We start from the raw sequence: 25,825 nt of genomic DNA on the forward strand, positions 1-25,825 counted from the left end.
CATATTTTTACTGTCATGTCCCGTGGGAACATTAAAAAAAATTATAATCTCATCCCGGAGTTCTCCCCCATTATGCACCGATTTTTCGCGACAACCACATATATTCGTAACGCTCCATTCATTATAGCGACGACTTTAGCCGCCGCTGCCACCGCCGCCGTTCGCCGTATCCGCTCCGCAGATTGGGGCTATAAATCAGACATTCCCGCCGTCCAGTTACAGGAACAATGGGACCGTCGGTTGGAGGAGCACTTCCCCGGTGCACGAGTTAATTTTCGGAACAAAACTTTCGCAGAAGTAAACAAACCATGCTCTTTCCAAATACCTTTCGTCCGGTTCTTCCAACCAGACATCCCGGGTTGTACAGTCCGAGATAGTATTCTTCAAGCAAAACTCGTTCAGTGTTTGGTGGTACGTATGGCCGGTCCGTGGGATTAGCTTGGCTAGAGAGGAAACAGACGAACATAAATTTAAATTTTCGCTCCCACATATTTGTACGTTATCCTCAAACCGCGTTTGTTCAAGACGGTGCGACTGTTGGACGATCTTTTCAGCTCTTACTGTCCATCGATCACAATGACGTTTCGATTGGGTGTGATAGTTTGTTTTCAAATTCGGCCTATTTTTGTTATGTATGAAATACAAATACAGTTTCAATTAATAATGTTTGATATGCAGAAATAATGTGTGATATGAATGACGTCATTTCTCAAACTCTAATTTTTCAAGCATTTCTAGGAGTGCATATTTATCCGAAAACTGCTCCAGATGTAGGCAGGGTATACAAATTACTTAACGCTAAAAATGCGGTTTTTGTACCATCCATCCACGTTAATTCCGAATTATGAACTGGCTTGATCATTCCTTGATTCAGAAATAATATCTGATTCAGGTAGCACGAACACCCTTTTAACGAACTGCAACGTACATTGGACCACTGTGTTCAACTGTTTCAGCATGACCAAGGGACCCTAGCTTTATTTTGCATCCTGCGATAACGACGGTCCGAAACTGTTCGAAGTTTACTTCCAATCAGATTCAGATATCGAAACACTGTCAACAGTACGAGAATAGTTCCTACCCATTATAAGGGCTTACAAAACAATATAACTCGGAAGCTATTTGATCAAAATATGGTGTTCGACAGATTTGGTGGAATGTCCACGAAATTATAACCAGATAAGTCAGGCTTTCCCAGACTTTTTGGCACGTTCCCTGATACACTGACCAACGCTCAATTTTGCCTGATTTTTATGAGATCCTGAATTTTGTACATTTAATTGTATTACAATGAAAATTATCCATAGTAAATATACTGGGATCCCTGCCAAAGTTTTCCTAGCTGGAATTAGAAATATCATAACAGTGTTTCGCGTTCTCGAAGGTACAGTCTATCGTAAAATTAAGCATACACTTCGTGTGGCTTTGTTTTTTTTTTTGAGTTTTTCGTAGTTAAAAAATAAATAATTAAATTCGACTCATATTCATCGTAAAATTGATCCATTTACTCTCATGTAGCGATAAAAAAAATTAAAATTGTGATATTTCTACTTCATATTCAATACAGTGCGAGAAATTCCTATAAGCGCACATGTATATTTTGGCTGTAAGATTAACTAGATATATATTTCCGAAATACTTTCATGGGATTTGAATGACCTTCGAACATCAAGTTTACCTTGCCAATAAAAGTCCCAATCCTATTCGCAACAGTTATTCAGAATGAGAAAAACGTGTTTTCAAGGTAGAAATTCTTATAAGCGCACATCAGACTTTATTCTCAAAGAAAGATTTATACATGAAAATGACAGCATTCAATATTTGGTTGGTTTACCATTTTTCAGAATAGTTTCATAGACACGGTTTGGCATTGACTCAATCAGATTATCCAACATTTCATTTGGAATTTTATTCCACTCGTCCCTTACACATCTCTCCAACTCACGAACTGTTGCAAATTGCCGTCCACCACTGTAGACTCGCCTTGGCAGGATTCCCCAGAGATTCTCGATGGGATGGAGATCCGGGCTACGAGCTGGCCAGTCCATAACCTGAATGTTTCTTTCGAAAAACCATGACAATGATTTCTTGCTTACGTGAATGGCAGCATTATCCTGCTGGAAGATGAAGTTGTCGTCCATAATGTCTTCAGTAAATGGCACCAAAACACTGTCCAGTAGCTCTACATAGTTGTCGGAGTTCATCCTTGTCGAAATAGTGGCGATAGGAGTCTTCCCTTTTCTTGAAAACGCAGCCCACACCATGAGACTTCCACCACCAAAATTCCTACTCAACTTCACTTCGGGATTTTCTCGTAGATCATGCCAATAACACTCGCAGCAGTCGGGACCATCAAGATTGAACTTTTTCTCGTCGGAAAAGATCACTTCACCCCACTCTGCCTTCCAATCCATGTGCTGTTTAGCGAAATCCAATCTTGCTTTAATGTGCCTTGGGTGAGGTTTGGTTTCTTTGCCTTCTTCGTGTAAACCAGATGTCCAGATCCTCGCAAAATTTGGGAAACACGTCGTTTGGATATGGGAAGGTCCAGTTCTTGCTTTATTTCCGAAGCATTAAATTTTCCAGTCTCCCCAAGCTGAATGATGCGGTTCCGGTCGCGGTTTGAAATTTTGCAGTTATCTTTATTCTTTCTTCTGATGCCATATTTTGGGCCCTTTTTGAAAAAATTCCGGACCACTGTTTCTCCTCTATCGATCCTCTTTGCTATCTCCCGGTTGCTTAAACCAATATCCTTCAATTCGGTTATTAATCTCCGCTCACTTTCGTCCAAGAACTTTCCTTTCGGCATCGTGCTTCAAATTCAATTGCGCTACTTCACTGCTTAGCTGATTGTGGTTAACTCGTTCTCATGTTACAACCTTACCAGGATGTGCTGAAAAATGGCCAAGATGTTTACATATTGGTGGGAAAATATTTAAAATGCCAGGTGCGCTTATGAGAATTTCGCACCATAATTTTAAAAATGTTTTAGTAAAAAAAATATGTTTGCACCAATGATGACTTAAACAACAAAGTTAGTACACATTTAGTCATTAGGAAATCACTACGTAAAAAAGGAATGGTTTTATCTACTATATATCTAGAACTTTCAGAAAACAAAGGTGCGCTTATAGGATTTTCCCCCACTGTATACAAACAAAAAATCTCCAATTAAGACGTGGAAAAATTGAGTGTACAGTTAAAGTTTTTCCTAAAAAGAAAATTAAAATCAGTTCAGAAATGTTTACATGTTAACAAAAATCAATCCCCTAGTATCTGGTATGGTCCCCCTTTGGCGGCTAGCACTTTCTGCAAGCGCCGTGTCGAGATTTCTGAACACTGTAGACGGAAGTACCTCCCAGATTTCCGTAATCGTCGTTTTGAGTTCCGCTTTGTCCCCTGGATTTTTATTCTTCAGATGGTTCTTTGTTTCCCACCATAGATATTCAATAGTGTTCAAGTCCGGTGATTGCGGAGGTGTTTTGAATTGATTGGGACATTATAGAGCAGATATTCCCGCACGATGAGGTCAGTTTGCTTCGGGTCATTATTTTGTTGAAAGTAGTAATCACAAGGGAGACCCAATCGATAAACTCCATGGTTCCAGATCTAGAAGCCGCCAATGTACCATAGGGGAAGTGGGGACAGAGTGGTCACCCTAAGGAATATGCCCATTTCCAGCGCCCACATACCGATTTAAATCCCGTTTTTCGAAGAATATTATAGTTCAACTCATTGTTCTTCAAGATAGCAAACGGCTTTTACTATAAAAATTCAAAATAGTACACTTTTGATCATTACAAAAAAAGGGGAAAAATCGAACTTTTTTTTTCATTGGAGGTAAAGTGGTCACCTAGTGGGGGCAAAGTGGTCAACCGCACATATCAAGCTAAATGGGATAGATTTATGCGTTTTTTTCGTCCAAATTTGTTCTAATTATATTTGTTACAGAAGGTACATGTATAAAATAAGCTTGGCCTATTCACCTAGAGTCTATATTTAAATTTTCTCTTGCATACAAAAACGTAGTAAGAAACACATTACGTTCCGCATAATGAGGCTTGGTTTAGTTAAAGTGGCATATTTATCCAGGCTCAAAGCCACAAAAGGATCTTTTTCAAGAGCAAGAGTGTGATGAGGTATATCAGCTTTAGTAAACAGAACATTGTAAGTTGTTATTCACCTATGACCACTTTGCCCCCAAACATGAAAATAATTTCTATGCTAATTAATCGCTGAGATTAAACAAAATATTTGTTCACCGCACCTAGAATATGTGAACAGTCGTCCAAACTGATGATTTGTCCAATATATCAGATTGAATGAATTAAATTTCACGAAAAATTCTTTAGATACCATGTGCACAGAACTACGGCCGAATGGCTATCGAGAGAGAAATTTCTGTTTTTATTTGTATTTTGACATGCGAGAGCTCTACTGAAGTACAGGGTGACTCAAAAGTCATGAAATTCTTCAAACATGATATAGTCAATATTTATACTACCAAACAAGCAGGTGATCACTTTGCCCCCCATGACCAATTTGCCCCCACTACCCCTACATCATCTGACTACCGCAGCCGTGTTTTACTGTGGGAACCAAATGCTGAACCTGGAGCACCGATAGTGGTTTCCTCCACACCATCTGTCTTCCATCCGATTCAAAGAGATTAGTTTTCGGCTCATCCGTATAAAAGACCTTGTTCCAGAACTCCTTAGGTCTGTTGACACATGCATTTGCAAACTATAGTCGGTTTTTTGACGTAGAACTCCGTTTTTCATTAAGGGTGCCAAATCAGAAAACCGGTCACGTTTTTATGAAATAAAGTTAACGTTAATAACTATTTTTGCCGCGAACGGATTTTGGCGATTTATATACCAAACGAATCGGAAATTCCCTAAGATTTGTTTGATATGCTATACATTACAATCTCATAGTCGGTATATGGTTTAAATTGATGAAAATTGGAAGCATTCCCATTTCTTCATACATTTGTGTGCTTTCCATTTGTGTGCTTTCCCGAACAGAGCTGTCAATAACGAGCGACGAGCAACGAAGAGGAAGACGTAAGATGTTAAGTCTCCGTGAACAAAGGAAAAGAAGAAGAACGAAGGGGAATATTTGTCTAGAGTATAAGCAGCGGATCTCGCTGAGACAAACTCTCATTCTTCGTGAGTAATAAATATACATCAAAACAATCAATGTATTCAAAATATTTCATACCAAATAAATGAAAAGTATCGTCAAGTAGCATTTGTACACTCAATTTTGCGATAGACTGTATATTCGCTATAACAGTTGAACAGTGTCGACGTCTTATGACGACTTTCAAGTTCATGACGATATTTTGGGTCCTAAACTCGAAAGCGTAATCTCTATTAGATTAGAAACCACGAAACGAGTTTTTAAATGCTAAATTTAGAACGAACATTTTTTACATCACGTTATTTAATTGTTTCACCGCCTGCAAAAAAGTGTTTTTCATTTACATAGAATACTAATTTGATACGGAAAAGTTAATTTTCATTCATACAGGGTTTTCCATTTCGGGCTTCCGAAAGAATACAGCCCTGCGCTGACAACCGTTTGACATAGCTGTCATCCAAAGCGTCATATCGTTAGTTGAATGTCTGCCATTTTACAATATGGATCGTTTTAGCATCGCACAACGTGTTAATTTTGTTAAATTATACTATAAAAATGATGAAAAACCGGTAAATGTTTTTCGAGCATTACGGACGGATTTTGGTCGTCATGGACGGCCTACAGAGCACACAATCGCTAATGTAGTGCGTAAATTCGAACAAACTGGATCCGTAGCGGATATTGTGAAACCTGTGCATCATCGTAATGTGTGTTCGGCCGAAAATATTGCTGCTGTTGCTGCCAGTGTGGAGGATGACCCGAATGTTTCGATTCCACGGCGTGCTCAGCAATTGGGCTTGTCAAACACATCATTGTGGCGAGTTTTTCATTTGGACTTGCACCTTCATCCATATAAAGTCCAACTGGTACAAAAATTAGAGCGTGGTGACCATGGAATGCGTCGGGCATACGTCGATTGGGTGAACGAACAACAGCAGCAAAATGCTGAATTTTCGCATCAAATTTTCTTCAGCGATGAGGCACATTTCGAGCTCGGTGGCTATGTGAACACTCAAAATTTCCGTATATGGGGCTCAGAAAATCCACACGTGATTATTGAGAGGCCATTGCATCCGCTAAAAGTCACTGTTTGGTGCGCATTATGGTCTGGTGGGGTAATCGGGCCGTATTTCTTTGAAAATGAGGACGGCGAGACGGTAACTGTGAATGGTGAGCGCTATGTTAACCGATTTTTTTTGCCACAAATTGAAGATACGGATGACATGTGGTTTCAGCAGGACGGCGCCACGTGCCACACAACACGACCGAACATGGCCATATTGCGAACGAAATTTGAGGGACGCATAATTTCGCGTTTTGGTGATGCCAATTGGCCGTCCAGATCATGCGATTTGAACCCGCTAGACTTTTTTTTGTGGGGTTATGCGAAAGACCGTGTCTATGCCAACTCTCCGCAAAATCTTGAACATTTGAAAGACAACATTCGTGAAGTTATGACCGAGATACCGCCCCATATGTGCCGAAAAGTCATCGAAAATTACCTGTTCCGGATCAAGGTGTGCGAGGAAGCCCTAGGTGGACATTTGAATGATGTTGTATTTCACACATAATGGCATAAACCAAACTTTAATTTGAAATGAAAGTTTCATCGAAATTCGAATTCTAAGTGTGTTTTATTTCAATTTACTTTCGGAATTTAAAGTTGGAAAACCCTGTATTTTTATTTCGAAAGCGTATTCATTCCGCCTGAAAATCAATTACAATCTGTGATGCTCCTCAAACTCGTAAAACGAAGCTCAATACCGTCAAAGCGAATTGATGACATGGAAGAAATCCAGTATTTTACTTCAAGGAAGACAGATCATGAGGATAGGTCATAAACTATATATGATACCGCTAGGATACCGATTTTTATATATTTAACCCTTTGCGGTCGGAATTAACTTCCCTTGAAACAGACCCTCTTATCTTTCCACGCTAATAATATTTTGTTTATACCGAGTACCATTACCTACTATTAATAGAAAATTCGTATACGTTCGTAAAAAAGTTCTTAGACATAAAAATTGGTTTAGAAAAAAAAGAACTATTATATCGTTCAATAAGGTATTTAGTATAATTCCGTGCTGTGGTGGCTGAAAGCAGACCAACGACCGCAAACGGTTAATACCGATTAGGGTGGTTCTATAAAAAACTGACTAATTTTGTTTTTGTATTTTTTGCATAAATTTGTGTTGAAAAAATACATATAATCATATATAACCGATTTTCACGCCAATTCTCTATTTTTAATTGAGATATTTGTATTTTTATATAAATAATACCAAATGATTGATCCGTCGTTTGTTTTTCGAACAGTACGAATTTATTTACGTTGTTAAATAACATATGGCACTTCGTCTCTTCATCGAACTTTCAATTCAAACATACGTAAGTAAACTCAATTCGGCTAAAGCTAGGCGCATCGCCGGCGAGCTGTGAGCACAATGAACTATTGAAATTATTCTAATCACACACACATGCGCGCTATTGTCGACAATCCTGATAAAAACCAACTGGAGAGCACGTGTGTAGATCCAATGCGCCACAGTTACTGCAATCATTAAGAACATCATTATTCATTTTGAACTAATATTTTCGAACGTGTTGTTGGAGAAGACGAAATAAACAAGAGAGTGCGATCGATAGATTTTTATGTGTGTCGTTTGATGAATTGGCGCGGTCAAGACAACGTCATTCTACGATGTCTTGAGCTGTGCCAATAATCCATGGTCAACATATACGCAAAGGTAGAGCGCGAACGACTGCGAATCCTATGACACAATAAACAGAAGCGGTTTGAGGAAGAATACATCCACTTGCGAGACGCTATCATGAGCAACCTTTATTCAAACGACAGCACGTGTGTTAAAAAAAATGAAGTATTTAATGAGCTCCATTACAAAATTACACAGACACGAAAAATGTCTCTGATAATGATTTTTGACGTGGAACTACGTCTAACCGGAGTATATGGGGGGTAAAATGAAAACCCAAGCACAGAACATGCAGGAAAAAAATGAAAGATTACGCATGCTTATAACTCGAACATTTCTTACTGGATCGGAAAGATGTTTGCATCAATTGATAGGGAATATTTCTACGCTTCTATCGCAATTAATAAACTGTTGTTTTTCTTCAGATAAACAATTGAATAACTGTAAAATGTTAAGCGTTATCTAAACGCCCTAACTGACTCGTTTTGATTGGCCCGATTTACGGATTCCCCAGCACAGCCATCAAAACCAAGCAGCCGAGCAATCGATTAATTTTGTAGATCTTTAAAACATTTAAACACACTTACAGTATATTAGTTGTTTTTTTTATTGAACAGCCAAAATATTCACTAGAAATAATTTATGTGGCAGAACAACCTTTGCTGGGTCAGCTAGTTTTGAAATAAAATGAATAAGCCGGTGTTTCATAATTTATTGAACTCCTTTAACATTGTTACTCCTTTGCAAAATGAACATAAATTTCGGATGGGTTACAGCAAGATTTTAGTACATACGACCTCTTTTTTTCTCAATAAGTCCAAATAATGTATCCGGCATGCCATCAAGCAACCTGCGACATGTCTCGGTCCTCGCAGTTTTTTTTAAAGTAGGTTGATCGGAGATCTTTACTTTATTCATCAATTCGATTTTTTGTCAGTTTCGTCACAACACGAAAAAGTGAAGAATGAAGTTGCTAGGAATAATAAATTTATAGAACACCTGTTTTGAGTACAATTTTTTGTTTACTAAATGTTACGATGGAAATTTCCATCATCATACAAACAGGGATTAATCCTTCTTGGCAATAGTGAGAAAAAATCTTTGTTGTTTTCTTAAATTTATTTTTATCCATAATATATATTTTTATTAAGGCTCATATGACGTCAGCCTAACGGGGCCGGGAGTTCAATATTTTGACAATGTTTGCTTACACCTATGTTAGTAATATGAACCGATTACTCGCGGTTGGCTCGAGGTTAGTATTACAAGTGTCCTCATAATTGGGATGTTGCAGTCTTCAATGCTCTGTACGTGTGCCCGACACGGGATACTTCCTATTGGGATGCAGCTGACCATTAATCAGCAACGCCCCCCTAGTCTGTACCCCATATCTAGCGTGGTACTTCTTTCTCGACTCAAGGAATCCAGGATATAATGATCACTAGCCGGCGCAATCATCAGCTCGTGTAGAGTTGTCATGAGCGGTACAACCTTTGGCTCTTGTTGAATCATCATTAGACTGCACAACCTTCGGCCCGTGTAACTGTAAAGAGTGTGTGTATGTATTGCCGCGACTAAGTAAAAGTTTATAGATCGGATAGGAGGGATATGAAACAGGGGCACAACGAAGGAAACATCATTAAACGTTGACATCGGCGTTTCTGAGGAACAGGTATAGATGGAGCAGAAGATCAGGATCACGGCTACCTAAGATATTCCGGACGGGGATATCCGATTGTCTGCCTTGTGCCCTCAATGCTCTGGAGAGCTGAGAGCGGGCAGCATTGAACCGGATACACGACCAGATAACATGCTCGATGTCGTGGTAGCCATCGCCACAATCACATAGATTGCTTGCTGCGAGCCCAATGTGATAAAGATGCGCGTTTAGGATGTAGTGATTGGACATAAGCCGAGATATCACGCGGATTGCCTCTATTGAGCTGAGACTGTTTGAAAAAATAAAATAATGGTCGATGGGCAATGTTTCAATGATCCCTAGTGTGTAGTATATCGCACCCAGTTCAGCGACATACACGGAACAAGGATCTTTGAATTTGAAAGAGGCACTGGAATTTTCATTGAAGATGCCGAAGCCAGTGGACCCGTTTATGTATGAACCGTCAGTAAAGATCATTTTATCAGATGTAACTTTCCCATATTCTGCCGAAAATATCGGCGGAATAGAATCGGAGCGTAGGTGATCTGGGATTCCATGGATTTTTTGTCGCATGGACAGACCAAAAATGACAGAAGAATTGCAAAAGTATGGGAAGCAAACTTGATTGGAGATGCCTGGTGAAGGGTGCACGTCGTGGGTAGGGTACTCATGGTATAAAGACATAAAACTTGACTGAGGAGTCAGTTGGAGTAGATTTTCGAAGTTATCAATCACCAATGGATTCATGATCTTGCAACGAATGAGAAATCTGTAGAATAATTCTGTGAACCGAAGAGTAAGCGGGGTTACTCCTGCCAAGACTTCGAGACTCATCGTATGTGTCGAATGCAAACATCCCATGGCTATACGCAAGCAACAATATTTTATCCGTTTTCCCAAATGTCTGACGTAATTATTCCCGCCCACGATATTATCCAAATTAAGTGAATCATTAAACAGTTAAGTTCACTACAAGTAGAATCGAAGAGGTGAAACACTAAACGAGGGAGGTGATAATGGTGCTGCATATCCTCTCGGATGCATGACGAGATCACAGCATAAACAAGCTCGAACTCGCAGGTCAGCGATTAACTTTCAGCTTAGTGCCGGCAGTCGTTGTTTTCTATTTTCGGAGGCAGAAGCCGGTCGCGACAGTAAACAAGCTGTTCAGCTGCGGCTGTTGTCGTTGTTGTTATTATTGCTGCTATCTGTTCATCTACATCTTTTGCACGATGCTTTCGTCGGTGTGTGTTTTCCTGTCGTTTCTAAACACCAAATCCACTGCATTCGTCGTTGCCGCTAGCAGCATGCCGGGAAGTCCCTCCATACGTGCGGGTACGCACACAACCTGCGTACCGGCTCTTCCTGATGCGGTTAGAGTGAGCCAAACACACAGTCGCAAGGCGCACACCAGTCCGCAACGCACCAACAACCATGACACGGCATCGTTGCGCGAATTTAGACAGAAATGTCAATGAACGGCGCCAAGGTTACCGCAGCTTGATAAACAAATTAATAGTCATTCTAAAAACAAAATTCAGCCATAGCCTTGAACGCGCGGTACGCATTCGGGCACCAACACATCCACAAAACTGCGTCGCACACATCGAAGGGTGTGAGGGAGACGAAACGGGCCCCCGCGTAAGGAAGCACACAAGTACTTCATGACGAATGATATCGAAAAAGGTGCTCCAGATTTGGCGTGGCGGCGGAAGGCAGGGGAGGAACTTTGGGAATGTTGAAGCCATGTTATCGCTGGAAATGTTGACGTGAACTTATTGAATTATCACCAAGAAATTGGGGGCAATGTTGAATTTCAAGCTAACAATTATCAAACCGTTTAGGTGCAGGAGCAAAATCACGCATGAGATATGTCGATTTATTTTTCGGAGTTTGATACGTTTCCTCAAAACATACACACATACTCACACCCTCCCAATACAACGCAGCGTACCCGTTTAGAAAATACCACCAATATTTTGCTCGTGAAATTTTTCGCAACATTCGGAAATCTAAAATATGCGCATTTTACGATCGCACTCTGCTGGACCGACGAACAGGCTTTCGCGATCGCGATACACGCCCAAATCAATGAATTAGATGCGGATTTCTTCGCTACCTTTCCGCAGTCGTCGTTTCACTTTGCTGAAGTTAGTAATGAAACGGACGAAAAAATAAGTGCGAATCCAAAGAAAACCACAGACCAGTACACTACTGGAATGTAGATTTTTGTTCGTAAAAACTATCCGGACTGAGTGGAATAATTCGAGTTGTAATTCAATTGGGCTGACTTATCAACTAGTATCGCTATGGATTACAAGAGAAAAAACGGGAAAATGCTCGCCATGGCGAGGTTTATTATCCCCAATCGGATGCTACCTCGTCCCGCCGTTTGCCGCCGCCAGATCGGAGTGTCAGTAAATGGCAAATTGAGTTTATGATTCGCTCAAACATTTATTGCCACACAATAGTATCGGCGGTGTTACGGTGCAATTAAATACATTCTGGTATAAAGTGGGGTTTTCTGGTTTATTTTCGGCAAGACGACCGCCAACCAAACATATGTGTGATGCTAAAAATAGTTGGGCGAAGATCCGGTTTAAACTGTTCGGACCATTCCGGATAGTAGTAAAATCCTTGAATCCATCACCGTCTAGACACTCTGTCGAACTATTTTGTTTTGTGGATGTGTTTGGCTGCTAATAATGATGAATTCTATTTCGAGGGATTTAGTCGAAAGGTCCTATAAAGTTTGACGCATTTTTTTACTCAAAATTTACTTAACTGAGACGTTACTCTTATTTGTTTGTGGCAAAACAAAGTGTCATATGTTTATTAAATATTTCCTTTCTCCGAAACGATTTTCTTCTATTTTCTTTACAACGCACTAATTTCGCCTCAAATTGAAACTGATCATTTATGAAGCTATCCAGGAATCGATCCACTTGATTCCTCCTTTATAAATTCGTAAGTCATCGTTCGCAAAAGATGATAGATAGTCTATGACTGATGGGGTGGAACTCCACATCGCAACGAACTTCACCATTTCCGTAACATGAGTTCGAGCATTGTCATGCCACAAAAGCACTTCACGGTTTCTATTGATATGTTGCTTGAACGCTTCGTCGTTTGTTAACCTTTTTTTTCAAACTTGTGCTTACACTTGTATTTCACTTCAGGCGGTGTGGTTGACTTGTCGCTGGAGTAGTAATTATCATTTCCTGGAATATGCGTTTTGACAGCGGAAAATAGCTTTCGTCGTCCAGAACGAAAGACGTCCCGCGGTATTTCTTGGTCATCCACCGACACTGTGATTTAACCGTCTCAATCTTCTCCTCCGTGTACTCCGGCGACCTCGTCTTCTTCCTGCAGACGATTCCTTCCATCTTGAGGGTCCGATGGATCAATACGTGGGAGCAGCCATATTTCCAACCGGCGTCACGCAGGCTGGTTGCGTCCTTGTTGTCAAACAGCTTCTTTAACGATGTCTTCCTCGGCTTCGTCATTATCGTCACCGGACGACCATTTCCGACCTTCCGCTCTACGTTCAGGGAACCCAGGATACGATATACCGTACTGACAGGTACATTTTCTTCCTTAAAATGTGCCACCGTGAACTTTTTTCCTTGCTGGAAATGCGTTTCGTAGAACCGTACAATACGTTCGCGTGCTGTTTCGACGCCATCTTTGCTTTGACTAAAATCAAACTAGCAAAACCAAACACGCCTACTGTTTCTAGGGAGCCCAAAGAGCAATTTTCTTGGAGAAAGAAAATTTTACGCTCTTTATTTGAGTTACTGAAAGGTATTGAAAAAATTCTCATTTTTTATTTAACACCCGTTAATATATTAGACCGAATCCTATATAGATTTTGAACTTTTAGATCATCTTAAACATTTTCTTCATCGAGGGATTACTCCGACATATACTAAAAGCGCACGAATATATTTTATTGCATAAAACGATTCAGTCTTTAAAATATTCTTCCAGATTTATTCTTGCTATTATAATTATGTAGTTTATCACATTTTCACAATTGTTTTGAACCTAATGGCAAGCATATTGAGCTTGAGCTTGGGCTTGGGTAGACTGTACAATTCGTAGTTGCTCTCCGTGATTGACCTGAACCAACCAAATTGCACAAAGAACACACAGAATGACGCTTGGGACTAGCAAATCCTTCTCGTTGTGCAATTTTCGGTGATTCGAGCTTTCAATGATCAATAACGACGCCGGCCACGTCCTTACAGTCACCAGGGGAAGGGTAGGAATGTTAGTATGATATTCGCCGCCCGAAGGCCAGAAGGGTCGCCTCTATAGCGTGGATCCCTAGCGTTTATCATGTAAGGGATAGTTTGTTAGTGGGAAGGGGTAATAATCAGGATTCACTGTGGTAAGTGATGTGATTATGCTAACGCAAACTAGAGATCACTTGACGAAACGAAAACTTGAAAACCAAATGCATTTCGTAGCCGTGAAGATATTAAAGGGTGACCTGAAAAGGTCTCTGCAAAAGGATCATAACTCTGGTAAGTGAATTAATTTTGTAAGCGTGGACCCAATTACTCGTTGAAACGAAAACTCGAACATCAAATGCATTTCGTAGCAGCTGAACGGTAACCTGAAAAGTCTCCTCTGTTCAACGGAGCAAAAACTCGAAAATCAAATGCATTTGAAGATTGAATATATTGAAGGGTCACCTGATAAGGTCTTATCAGACTCGGATCGGACTTAATACTTGTGCCTAGTCGCACGTCATGCTCTTCCATTGTAATACACGGAAATCACGGAAGTTTTCCGAATTGGGACTCTAGCATCTTGAACCTAGTCTTGCAATTTATATTTGAACCTCGAAAAGGAAAACTTGATACCTGCGATTTGGATTTGTAATAAAAACTAACAATTTCTCAAGTAATCAGTCGAGCAATTATTAACGAAATCATTGTTCTTGTAGTAAGGGTTAGAATGACATAATTGAAGGAAAAGCAACGTCAATCCTCTATTCAAAAAAAAAAACCGAAAAGGAGATACATACAAGAAGAACTCACTGACATTCAAGGTGAACTACTAATCCCAAGAAAAAACATGGGTGAGCAAAAGAGACAAATGTAAGTTAATTCAAACTTTTCTCTGGACCTCCGTCCCATTCTCATGGTCGAAACGCACACTACATTGAATATTCTTGCATGGAAATCTTATGGCCGCTTGTACATACACATTTGAACCTAATGGCAAGCATATTATACATAAAATACAAACGGATATATTTATCGCACATTTTTTTCCTCTATTTTCAGGTAAGCATCCATATGTTCTGAATCGTTTTTGCATGTTGCTGAACAATAAAAAAGGTTTGACTTTTTGGCATCTTTAGTTCGATCTTTTCAATATCTAAATTAATTCGTGTGGAAAATTGTATTAACGCTTTCACGTACAACATCGAGTCTGCGCTTGCGTATCACAAGGCGCTAAGGCGATCAGCAGAGTAGCGCAGTTATTCGATGCGTGACCCATCGAAGTGTTTGCATTTGGTCCGCTCTTTTGAAAAATAAATTGTACGCGAAGGGGTTAATGAAGAAATTTTTCTGATGCACAACTAATGCACGGCAAATTACCTCAGAGAATTTTGGCCATTATGTTCAATATTTTCAAAAGTCGATTAGTAGGGGAATTGCGGGTAATACGGACAGTGGGGGTAATATGGGCAGTAGGGTGGCAGCGAAAATGGTCAAGTCAAATTGCAAAAACCGACCATGTACATTTTGTTTATTGGCTCGAAAAAAAGACCTGTACAAAATTTCAGCTCAATCGGACATGATTTAGGGGTGCCTCAAAGCAATCAAAGTTTTGATTTTTTGGTCACTCAGTCCCAAAAGGTCGATTTTCGGCAAAACAAATTTTTTTTATTCGTTATGACACCAGATCTCGGCGTTTCATGCATTTTCAAGTCAAGTCAAAATTTCGATTTTCCAAATTTCCTTTACTCTCTTGGAAGATTTTCGAGGATCAAAAAACAAACTGAGCGCTTCGATGCACCCCTAAATCATGTCCGATTGAGCTGAAACTGTGCACAGATCATTTTTTTAACAAATAAACAAATAAACAACATGTGCATAGTCGGTGTTTGAAATTCGATGATGAATATCTTTCCATACATCCATTGCCACCCTAAGGGACAGGCAGGGTTGCCAACTATAATTTGAAAAAATCAGGAAGAATGAAAATAAAAATCAGGATAAATCAGGATAGCTCATATTGGATTGTCCGAAATGTTAATGTTGATTTTTGGGAAATTTTATTCATTAATAAGCATGGTATAAGTCCTCGCATAAGCGGAAATGTTAGTGTTTCGCCTGACTTTTTGATCGTTTATATTTTTTTCCGAAAAACCTACAGCCTACAGTCAATTGCAGAGAAATCAATATTCAAGTTTTCACTGAATTCATCATCCATGCTTCGGAATAAATTGTTACTCAACAAATGAGGAGAGCATATCAGTAGTGGAAGACTTGTTGATTTTTTTCCTAATTTTTATGATACAATTACATATAAAATCTTTCTATATTGACTGTGGATTCAAAAATTTACTCTTGAGTAATTTTACACTCTGAAACGTTTTCCTACATTAATAACTCTGGGGATACATCTACATACGCATTATCTCCAATGAAGCAATGTTGTTCCTCAAACTTAATCTCGTGGTAATTTCATAAATTCGTTAGGCAATCTAGTTTCATGAAATTTTCTAGCACTGCTTTGGGAAGCGACGAAACAATTGAGGGTAGAGATAAAAAAAGTGAAGTACACAGTTTAACTTGATGTATGATATATACAAGTGCGAACCGGAGAACTAACATGACAGAAAACTTTGGCATGGAAACCAGTAGATTTATTACAAATGATGTAAAGAGTACAAAAATCAGGAAAAATCAGGATCATTTAAAAAAAATCAGGATAAATTGAGTGTTCGCCAGGAAATCAGGGAGCGTGCTAAAAAGTCTGGGAAATTCTGAAAAATCAGGAAGGTTGGCAGCTCTGTGGACAGGCATTGTATAGTTACATTTTGAATTTCAGGTTTCTGACATTTTTAATGAGAACTTTTTAATGGGAACACCTTCTACATGTTACATGTTATTAAAACCAAATAACATAAATGATTCCACGTATAGATGTATTTTTTGCGGCTTCGATATTAAGTATGATGCATGACGCTGATGGATGGATTTCGGTTTGTGAGTTAACAGAGAAGCGATATTAAGTATGTACGGTAAATTCATTCGTGAGTGAAAAATTTATATTAATGAAATAATTGTACTGGTGGGGTGGAACGGACAGTTGCCAGTGGGAGTAAGATGGGCTGTGAAAAGTCTGTTTAATCTACTCCTACATAATGCCCTGCATCTGTAAACGGAAAGCAAATCGCCAAAGATGGATTGTCTAGAAATTGATTGGAACCATAAGCAAGATATTTGAGGATCTGTCCGTTTATACTGCAGAAAAGCACAATACCACTTATAGGTGGATTTATTCGATTACGGACATTCGTGATGTGTTCAGATCTTGGTTGAATAAAATTATTTCTCTCACAAACGACAAACCTCTCCGCTTCGTATATTAAAAACCTGTCCATATTCCACCACCATATGTCCATTAGGGTACCAATGAAAATGGTCATCTCGAATTTCAAAAAGTTGCCCTATACAAAATGTTCACCACCTTGAAAAAACACCCTATGCAAAACTTCAGCTCAATCGGACTTCAGGGAGAGTGGCGCAAAGCGGTCAAAGTTTGAGTTTTTTGCAAAAAAATTTTTTGATGCCAAATGTCATAAAATTGCATGAAACGTCGCGATCTACTGTCATTTCGAAATTTTTTTTTGTCAAAAATCGACAATCTGGGGCTTACGAGACTTCGGAATACGAGGCAAAGCGTGTGATTTTGGGTGCCAATAACAATTGTTGTCTCGATTTTTCATTCGGAACTTGCTGCGAAATGTTGATTTGCACGATAATATACCCAATGCAAAATATTAGCTCAATCAGACTTCATTTACTAGTGTCGCAGAAGTTAAAATTTGTGTTTTTTAAAAACCAAAAAATCCGGAAAATCCGGAGAAAACCGGAAATCGGGGTTTTCAAAAAAAAATTGTTGATGCCAAATGTTTTAAAATTGCACGAAACGTCGATATTTACTGTTATCTCGTTATTCCTATAGCTTTCACTTAGTTTTTGATTTATGGCTCAGCAACGGCCGCACTATGCTTTGGAAATACGAATAGGTATCCTGTTGTTGAAAGTATTAAGGTGAGCTGATTTTCGCACAGAATGTGCTACACTAGACACTAATCTTTTTGTGTCCACAGAGAATCAATCCACTTGTTTTGGCTAGCAGCCATTCAACTATTCGTCGTTCTTCAGTTGCTCCGAGAACAATTACTTTTTCAGGAGCTGGTCTGAAATACTTTCCTAAGACTTTCTCGTACAATGTTGATTATATGATTCCATGAAATATGGCCGCCTTTCGAAAGGAACATACCGTTATGTTTTTTCTTGCTCTTAGTTAACCGTGACTGAAGGTTTGTCGCAGCATAGCTACTATGTATAACTTCAGTTTGGGCTTATACGTAGCATAGAAGCGAGTATGAAAGAGACTTTATATGCTATTTGCATCGTTAGTCGTTTCTATCAATGAACAACCAACAACCTTTCTTATGGCTAAGCGTGTATATTTGTATTTTCTGCGTTTGTTCATCGTATCTGTGAGTAAAAGCGGAAAAATCTCCTCTACAGTTTATTCCTAATGCTTGTGCCATTTTAAAATGATATTTGAATTGATACACAAGCGAAATGAATGATATAATTTCTTAGTCCTACATCAACAATGCGATCGTGTCTTGGAGAGCACCTTTTATATTTGTTCTATCATGGAACATCATTGAAATCACAAAGTGCATCTGCCTTCAACAAGGAGGGTCCTGCAATTCAAATCATGATCGTTCGCTCAAACCATCCCTCCTCCGATTCACCGGGTGTATGTATATCAAACCGGAATTCACATACTGATAGTTAAACATACCAATGTAAAAGGTTTATAGTCATATCGATCGACCTTATTTTACGTTTGTGACATCTGCCCACAGTATCCAATTAAAAATATCAGAAATTTTATGAAGCCACAATTGTTGATTTTGATGTGCGATATGAGGTACGAGGAAAACAACCGACATCAAACTTTATTGGACGAATACGATGGACAATCAACAACTCACAGAACCATGTAATGTTGGCCGATTGACTGTTTCCTGACATTTCAAAGCCACGGAAAGATCCTGAAGATTGATATTAGGTTCAACGGTTCCCGGGAAAAATCGCTCCAGAGAACAACTGCAACAGGAACAACCGCTCAAAAGAGGGTAAGGTCACAAGTAGCACAGCTTTGCGTACGAGAGACCGCCGCTTCCGACGGCGAATCGGCGGTCGACTCGGCTCGCGTCATCCTGGCGGCTTGGGCCGCCTCGGTTACGTATCTTCGTTAAGTGGGGACTTCGTCCACATTACATTGACCTCAGAACAAATTTCGAAAACGACAAAATTAACTTATAATAGAAATTCTACTGTTTTCTGTGAGGCATTTATACCCAATATGTCTTTCCCGCGCCACAATATTTCTAGTCTACTATTGCAGTTGTTCTCTGGAACGATTTTTTTTACGATCACAGGGTTCAACATAAGCTGACCGAGCGATTACAAGAAAACCGTAAACGCATTTGAGAAACTTCGCTTGTTAGGTACAAAAAAGTTACCTGAATGAATAGAATCCCAAACGCAAAATCGGTCACATCGACCGCAAGGGCGTCGGTAAACAAACTTTTGAAAGAAGAAAGTATTATGAAAGTGTGAGAACGGGCAAAAATTGATCGAAAAACTAGAAATGAGTTATATTTGTGGATATCTGTGATGGGAAGGAAGGTAATGAATTATAGAGACTTTAAACTTTTGCAGTTCATTCGTCTCCAGCCTTGAGCAAGACCTTTGGGAAGCTTTACTATTGCCTTGAGAAATGCATTCGATTCCTCGCCGTACAACTTGCCCAGCAAACGATGTTGTCCAGTCGGTATCCTCACGAAGAATGAGCACGACGATCGATTGCGGCATTCGTAAACAAATAATTTTGTAACGCTGCTTTCATCAATATGATTTCTTTGGTATGGTGCAATATTCACTATATCATATCAAATATTTTGCATTCTTTACTGTCAAATCCGTAGCCACCTGTCGAATCACTGTCAAATCAATTATCATCGAAACCTCGGGTTTCGCTCAATGCTCCGTTCGGTCCGACTGCAGAAGAGAAATGGAATTGGGAAAAAGAGCATAATGCATTGACCTGAGTGTGACCTTCCGCATCTCACATCGCCGCATCAACTGAATGGATTTTCAGAGTGTGCGCCAGCTTAAGTATGGTTTCAGCCTGTTTTCAAAGCAATTTTTAAGCTATTGAAACAATGTTTCGATAAGTAGCATGCATATAACTCTTTGACATTTTGTCTTCCGAATGAAATAATTATCATACCACTTCGTTCAGCCGGCCAAGAGGTATTAACGTTCAAAATCTTGCACTCCAAGTGTCACTCTTCCGTTTTCGAAACTTTGGACTTACACCTCGGTACAGAAATGAAAGACGTAGTCCCACATCAAAACGAATGGATCATCAAAAAGACAACACCCCCGTCACACCAAGCAACACCGGCCAGGGGAACATGAGCTACTCAATTCGGATCAACTACCGCATGCGGGTTTGTCATCAGGTTTTACTCCTACCGGTTGCAATTCATTTTAATCGATAAATTATGAACTCGCTGAACAGCACTAAAATCCTCACGATATTTGTAGTAATTACTTTGGATAAAATATTTCAAATCATCCGATAAACGTACATTCTATATGGAAAAAAATATAGGAGGTTGTGTTCAAGACACGACCGCATTGTTGACGTAGAACTACGTAGTAGTTTAATTCAAGTCGCTTGTTTATAACTGCGGATATTATTTTATAATGCTACGAAAATTTTGAAATAACCATTCTACCAGTTTGTTCGCCCTGAAATGTTTTTTTTTATTGTAGAATCATTTGACGATAATTGTTTGATGATTCATTCTTGTGCTCGCAGAACAATACACGCTCGAGATAAACGCAGCTGTCATCGTTAGTGGAGAAAGTTTTGCTACTGCCAAGCGAAACTAGTTTCGAATAGAATCGTTTTCATGATTCTAGCTCACAGGTGGCTCACAACTGGGTCCATTGTCTTAGCTAATTTCCCAACTAACGGTCGCATAAACGGGAAAACTGTTTCTCAATGTTCTGGAACATTTGAAAAGTGTAGCAAAAAGCAACGTAAACGAATCAATTTCAAAAAAATCAAAAAGTCATTGCTCTTTGGAAACAATTAAATATTGCCGAGAAAATTGCACAATTCATGTATCTTTTCCAGCTTATGTCACAAATCGCTGACAACCGCTAGATAATTCAGTTATGGGCCCTTTCAAGCAAAAGCTCTCAGTTTCCCAGAACGATTGGCTACTTTTGAATGCTCAAATGATTTCACCTACTGGAGCGGAGGTAGCAACTGATTCATCGGGTAATACACCAATGCTGCAAAACATTGCGTCTATAGCACAGATAGATTTCATTTTGGCAACTTTGTCCCCGGAAAATGTTGAACCTTTTCCAAAAACTTCACCACGGAAAACCATCACTCGAAAACGGAAGGAAGCAAAATCACGATTTTCTACTGACTTCCATAGCAAGCAGTTTTCGTTCAGACAAATACTGATAAACAGAAAAATGCAGAATATGCTGGAAACAAGAGGAAACAGAAACAATTGCTGATAAACATAAAATTTTAATTTTTTTTCGTTGTCCGAAAGTGCCCCAGGACTGTCCGAAACTGCCCCACACAAAAAGGCGAAACATTCGGACAGAAAGGCAATTTTCAAAAATTCGAATAAACCATTCGTAATCGCATCAACGCACACCTCTAACACGCTCATATGATATATTGATGTCCAAATGACAACCAAGATGAATTCAGGATTTTTTTTAAGTTTATAAAAAATATTAAAAATCAAGGAAAAAAAAGTGTCCGAATGTGCCCCCCTCTCCCCTACTTATTGAATAACTTGATATTCCCCGAATAATTTTTTGATGCACAACCTTAACACCTGCCCCACCATAGCGGCAGTTCAATGCATTGATGACAGAAAACAAACAATGTTAACTGCTTGGAAAAAGGCTGAATATTTGCCTTAGCAAAGATTCATTACTAATACCCTAGCGTAAATATTTACCTCCCGCTATCTCTCCCCCTTGTTTATATTTATCATTACGACTGCATAATTTGCAACACCAAACAATCTTCAATCATAGCATAATAAAATTAGGCGATTGTTGCATCGTTACAGAGCCACGGGAGCAGATACAAATGGGGTTTCAGAGTAGCGAAGATGTATTATTTTTACGTACGGGTTGAGAAGCACGCACGTACGCATACAAAAACCCATAAATCGATGGCTTGAAGCAACTAAATATACACACATTTATCTCCGTTTTGCGCTCTTCTCAACAAAAGCCCTTTCTGTTAATATTGCCAGTCTAGATTAGCTTAGCTGTCATCCTTTGTGAATAGAGTTTTACTACCGTCATGCGAAACCAAATCACAGACAAAATTCCAGAAAAATTATTTTCCTGGTGAACTGACGATAGCCTAGCTTGATGATTCCCCACACAATTGTGTAGTTCAGAACCTTCATGCAATGGCGTCAGTTTGATGCAATGATTGCAATGCCAGAGACATCAGCGAGTGGGTTATTCGGTCGCGTCCACAGCCTAACCCGAAACGAAGACATGTGATGACGCAAAAACAGGAGGAACAAGCGATATCCATTGCTTTGAATACAGAACGAAACTGAAAGTTTGCCTTCCTTCCTTGCTGGAGACTTTAAACTTCTTCAGTTCATTCGTCTCTAACCTTCAAAAAGGCCTTCGGAAAACTTTACTTCATGCATTCGATCTCTCGTCGTCCAGCTCGCCCAACAACGATGCTGTTCAGTCGATTTTCTCATGAAGAATGAAAGCTTGCCTCTGCGAGATCCACGGTTTTTACTCTAGGCAAATATTCTCCTTCGTTCTTCTTCTTTTCCTTTGTTCACAGAGACTTTACATCTTACGATTTCCCCTTCGTTGCTCGACGATAAGTTGCTCGTTATTGACAGCTCTGTTCGGGAAAGCACACAAATGGACTGAACAAATGTATGCGAAAATGGGAATGCTTCTAATTTTCATCAATTTCAACCATATACAGACTATGGGATTGTAATGTATAGCATATCAAACAAATTGGTTTGGTATGTAAATCACCAAAATCCGTTCGCCACCAAAATCCGTTCGAACGGTTCGCGGCAAAAATAGTTATTAACGTTACCTTTATTTCATAAAAACGTGACCTGTTTTCTGATTTGGCACCCTTGATGAAAGACGTAGTTCTACTTCAAAAAAACATTTGCATACATACGAATGTATATCTGGTAGTACTTTATCCTAGTTCTATCAGGTCCTTGGGGTGACCTACATATGCAAGTCTGTATAATATTTCCTAGATATCCGATTTCGACGGCAATACAATTGTTGTATTTATTGTAATTCGATTCTACGAATTGCGTTGATACTGGAGTCCGGATTGAGCGGTGATGCGAACAAGACGTGCCCGTTGCGCTTGGTGCTGGAGTATCGGTATTTGTGCGGCGTTTCGTTTGAAAAATTATTTTAATCTCGTAGAAAGTGTCCTTCTGCCTCGGCATATTTGAATCCAGTAGTGTTAGCTAATAATACCAGGATTATTTTACGAAAAAATAGAAATGAAAAAATGATTTGCCCGGCGAATGTTTTCATTTTCTCATGTTTAGTGTGGTCGCGTTCGCTGCTCTCTCGATTTCTCGTTGCTACTTGTCTCTTTTTTCGACGCGTGTTCATCGTATGTGTGAGTGTGTGTATATGTAATGAAACCATTTATATGTGTTGCGTTGTGTTTTATTGAAATGATTCCGGTTGTGTGAATATTGCGCTGCAGTGTGTTGATTATTCGAATTTTCCGATGCTAAGTTATGATAAAAAGTGTATTACTGTGCTAACCGCGTGAATCGACTGTATGTGTGCGTTAAAGCTGCGCAAATAGTCCGTGCATTGAAGAATAATCCAATCGGTTTCAAATTTCCAATTGGAAATTGATGTGTGAAGTGAATAAAATCGCCCAGTGCGAAAATTTTGAGTTAGCTTTGTATTTCAGTTTCTTTTTTTATTTTCACGATAGTAAAGTGCGTGTGTGAAATGCTTACGTTTCGAGTGGTATTTAGCAAAATATTTGGAAATTAGATGAAATCGAATTTTGCAGTGATTGTATCACCATGCCCTAACAGAGATGGACTGTGGTTTATTATGACAGTGTTTATATTTTATATTTTGAATCCATATTTAGTTTCATATTTTAGATTATAGATTATATATGTATATAAGTTTTTTTTTGTGTTGAGTGCATGATACCAGATGTTAGAGGTGATGTCTTTCTCTGGAGAAAAGAGTGGAAGCTTTCTCGGAGAGAATATGAAAAAGAGAAGAATAGCACAGGGTGTACCATGCAATGAAAGATAAGTAGTAATAATGAAAAATAAAATTTCAATTTAAAATCACAAATCATATGGGTAAATTTAACGGAATATATCGTCAGTTTGATTGGTTTTGGAGGGGTTCTCTCGATTGCTCTTCGCCGTCGCAATAAGATATCTAATCGCAATGCCGCAGAGTTGTCTTTCGGTGACCTAAGGAGAGTTGCCGGGAGAGCTCCTCTGGGACCGATCGAACCGGCGCAAAAGCGTACGCACGATGAATAACGGAAAATGTCACCGGGACGTGTGTTTCAGGAGAAGTTTTTTTCGGTGACCTTCTTAGGTTTTCCAAAGATAGCTCTCCGTCACCGCGAATGAAGTTCGATACAGAGTACAATTGTTTCTAGGGAAGTTTTCTCGGTGACCTTCTCAGGTTTACCAAAAAAAAAATAACGAAACATTTCGTCGGGACGATTACCTTTAGATGAGTTCCGGCGATTACCTTGTCAGGTTTCCCACTGCTAATAGAGGCGACCCTTCTGGCCTTCGGGCGGCGATTATCATACTAACATTCCTTCCCTTCCCCTGGTGACTGTAAGGACGTGGCCGGCGTCGTTATCGACCATTTAAAGCTCGAATCACCGAAAATTGCACAACGAGAATGATTTGCTAGTCCCAAGCGTCATTCTGTGTGTTCTTTGTGCAATTTGGTTGGTTCAGGTCAATCACGGAGAGCAACTACGAATTGTACAGTCTACCCAAGCTCAAGCTCAAGCTCTACGAATTGCGTTGATACTGGACAACTATTGCATCGTGTAGCGAAGAAGCCTGTTTTCGTTCATTGGCATCCAGAGTATAGTAAAGACAAACCGCACCATCTGTTTTTCTGATGAAGTTGAATATTATGTTGATAATTACTTCTGATGTGGGCTTCCACTACTAGCCAAATTTCAATCCATCGTAAATTTGTAAATAAACTCGTCGCATTAGAACACACTGTTACCATCGCTACCCCAATAAATTATTAGTGTTATAGCGTTTCGAGAGATCGGCCAATGTTCCAATCACATGACTGCGAGCTCTTATCACGCTGCTGCCTATGGCACGTTGCGTTGAAAACAAACAGCAATCAGCTGCTTCCGTGCTGATAGCGCCGCATACACCTATTTAAACAGAGCCCGAAAGCAGAAGCGCCATCGCGCGTCGAGTAATACCATGGCGATAAGAGAAAAAAAAAGAGCCGTTTACCAATCTGAAACACATCCGCACCCCCCGTCATAGCTTCTTGCAGCTTTCCTGAATCTGAAATCTGAGGTAAGACGTGACAGACAAATCATCTGTGATAAGAGCAGCTATTGTAAGACGGTCGGTTGATCGACTAATCGAGATCCGTCTGGCTAATGGCGCCCGGTTCCCCGGCGCTCGGCCGGGAGAGTAAACAAAACACGGACGACCCGAAACGTTTGCCAGTCATCTACAATTTCATATACATTATAGAGAGATACCGTGACCATAGTGACGGCTTTTTCACTAACCACTGATTAAAATTTCCTACAATATTTGGTGTACACGCTAAGAAATAAACGCCCAATTTTACAGTCAACGTGTCAAAATGACGGAATGATTCAAAACGCAAATCTCTTCCCC

General features: G+C 39.5%; 1 protein-coding gene across 9 annotated transcripts in view; it reads left to right on the forward strand.

Annotated features, from left to right (window-relative positions):
• The window catches only part of LOC129775257 (mucin-12), a 553,123-nt gene that overhangs the window by 85,984 nt on the left and 441,314 nt on the right, over positions 1 to 25,825 (forward strand). The gene's annotated exons all lie outside the window — the stretch shown is intronic.

The sequence above is a fragment of the Toxorhynchites rutilus genome, chromosome 3 (genome assembly GCF_029784135.1).
Source record: "Toxorhynchites rutilus septentrionalis strain SRP chromosome 3, ASM2978413v1, whole genome shotgun sequence".
Classification (NCBI taxonomy): domain Eukaryota; kingdom Metazoa; phylum Arthropoda; class Insecta; order Diptera; family Culicidae; genus Toxorhynchites; species Toxorhynchites rutilus.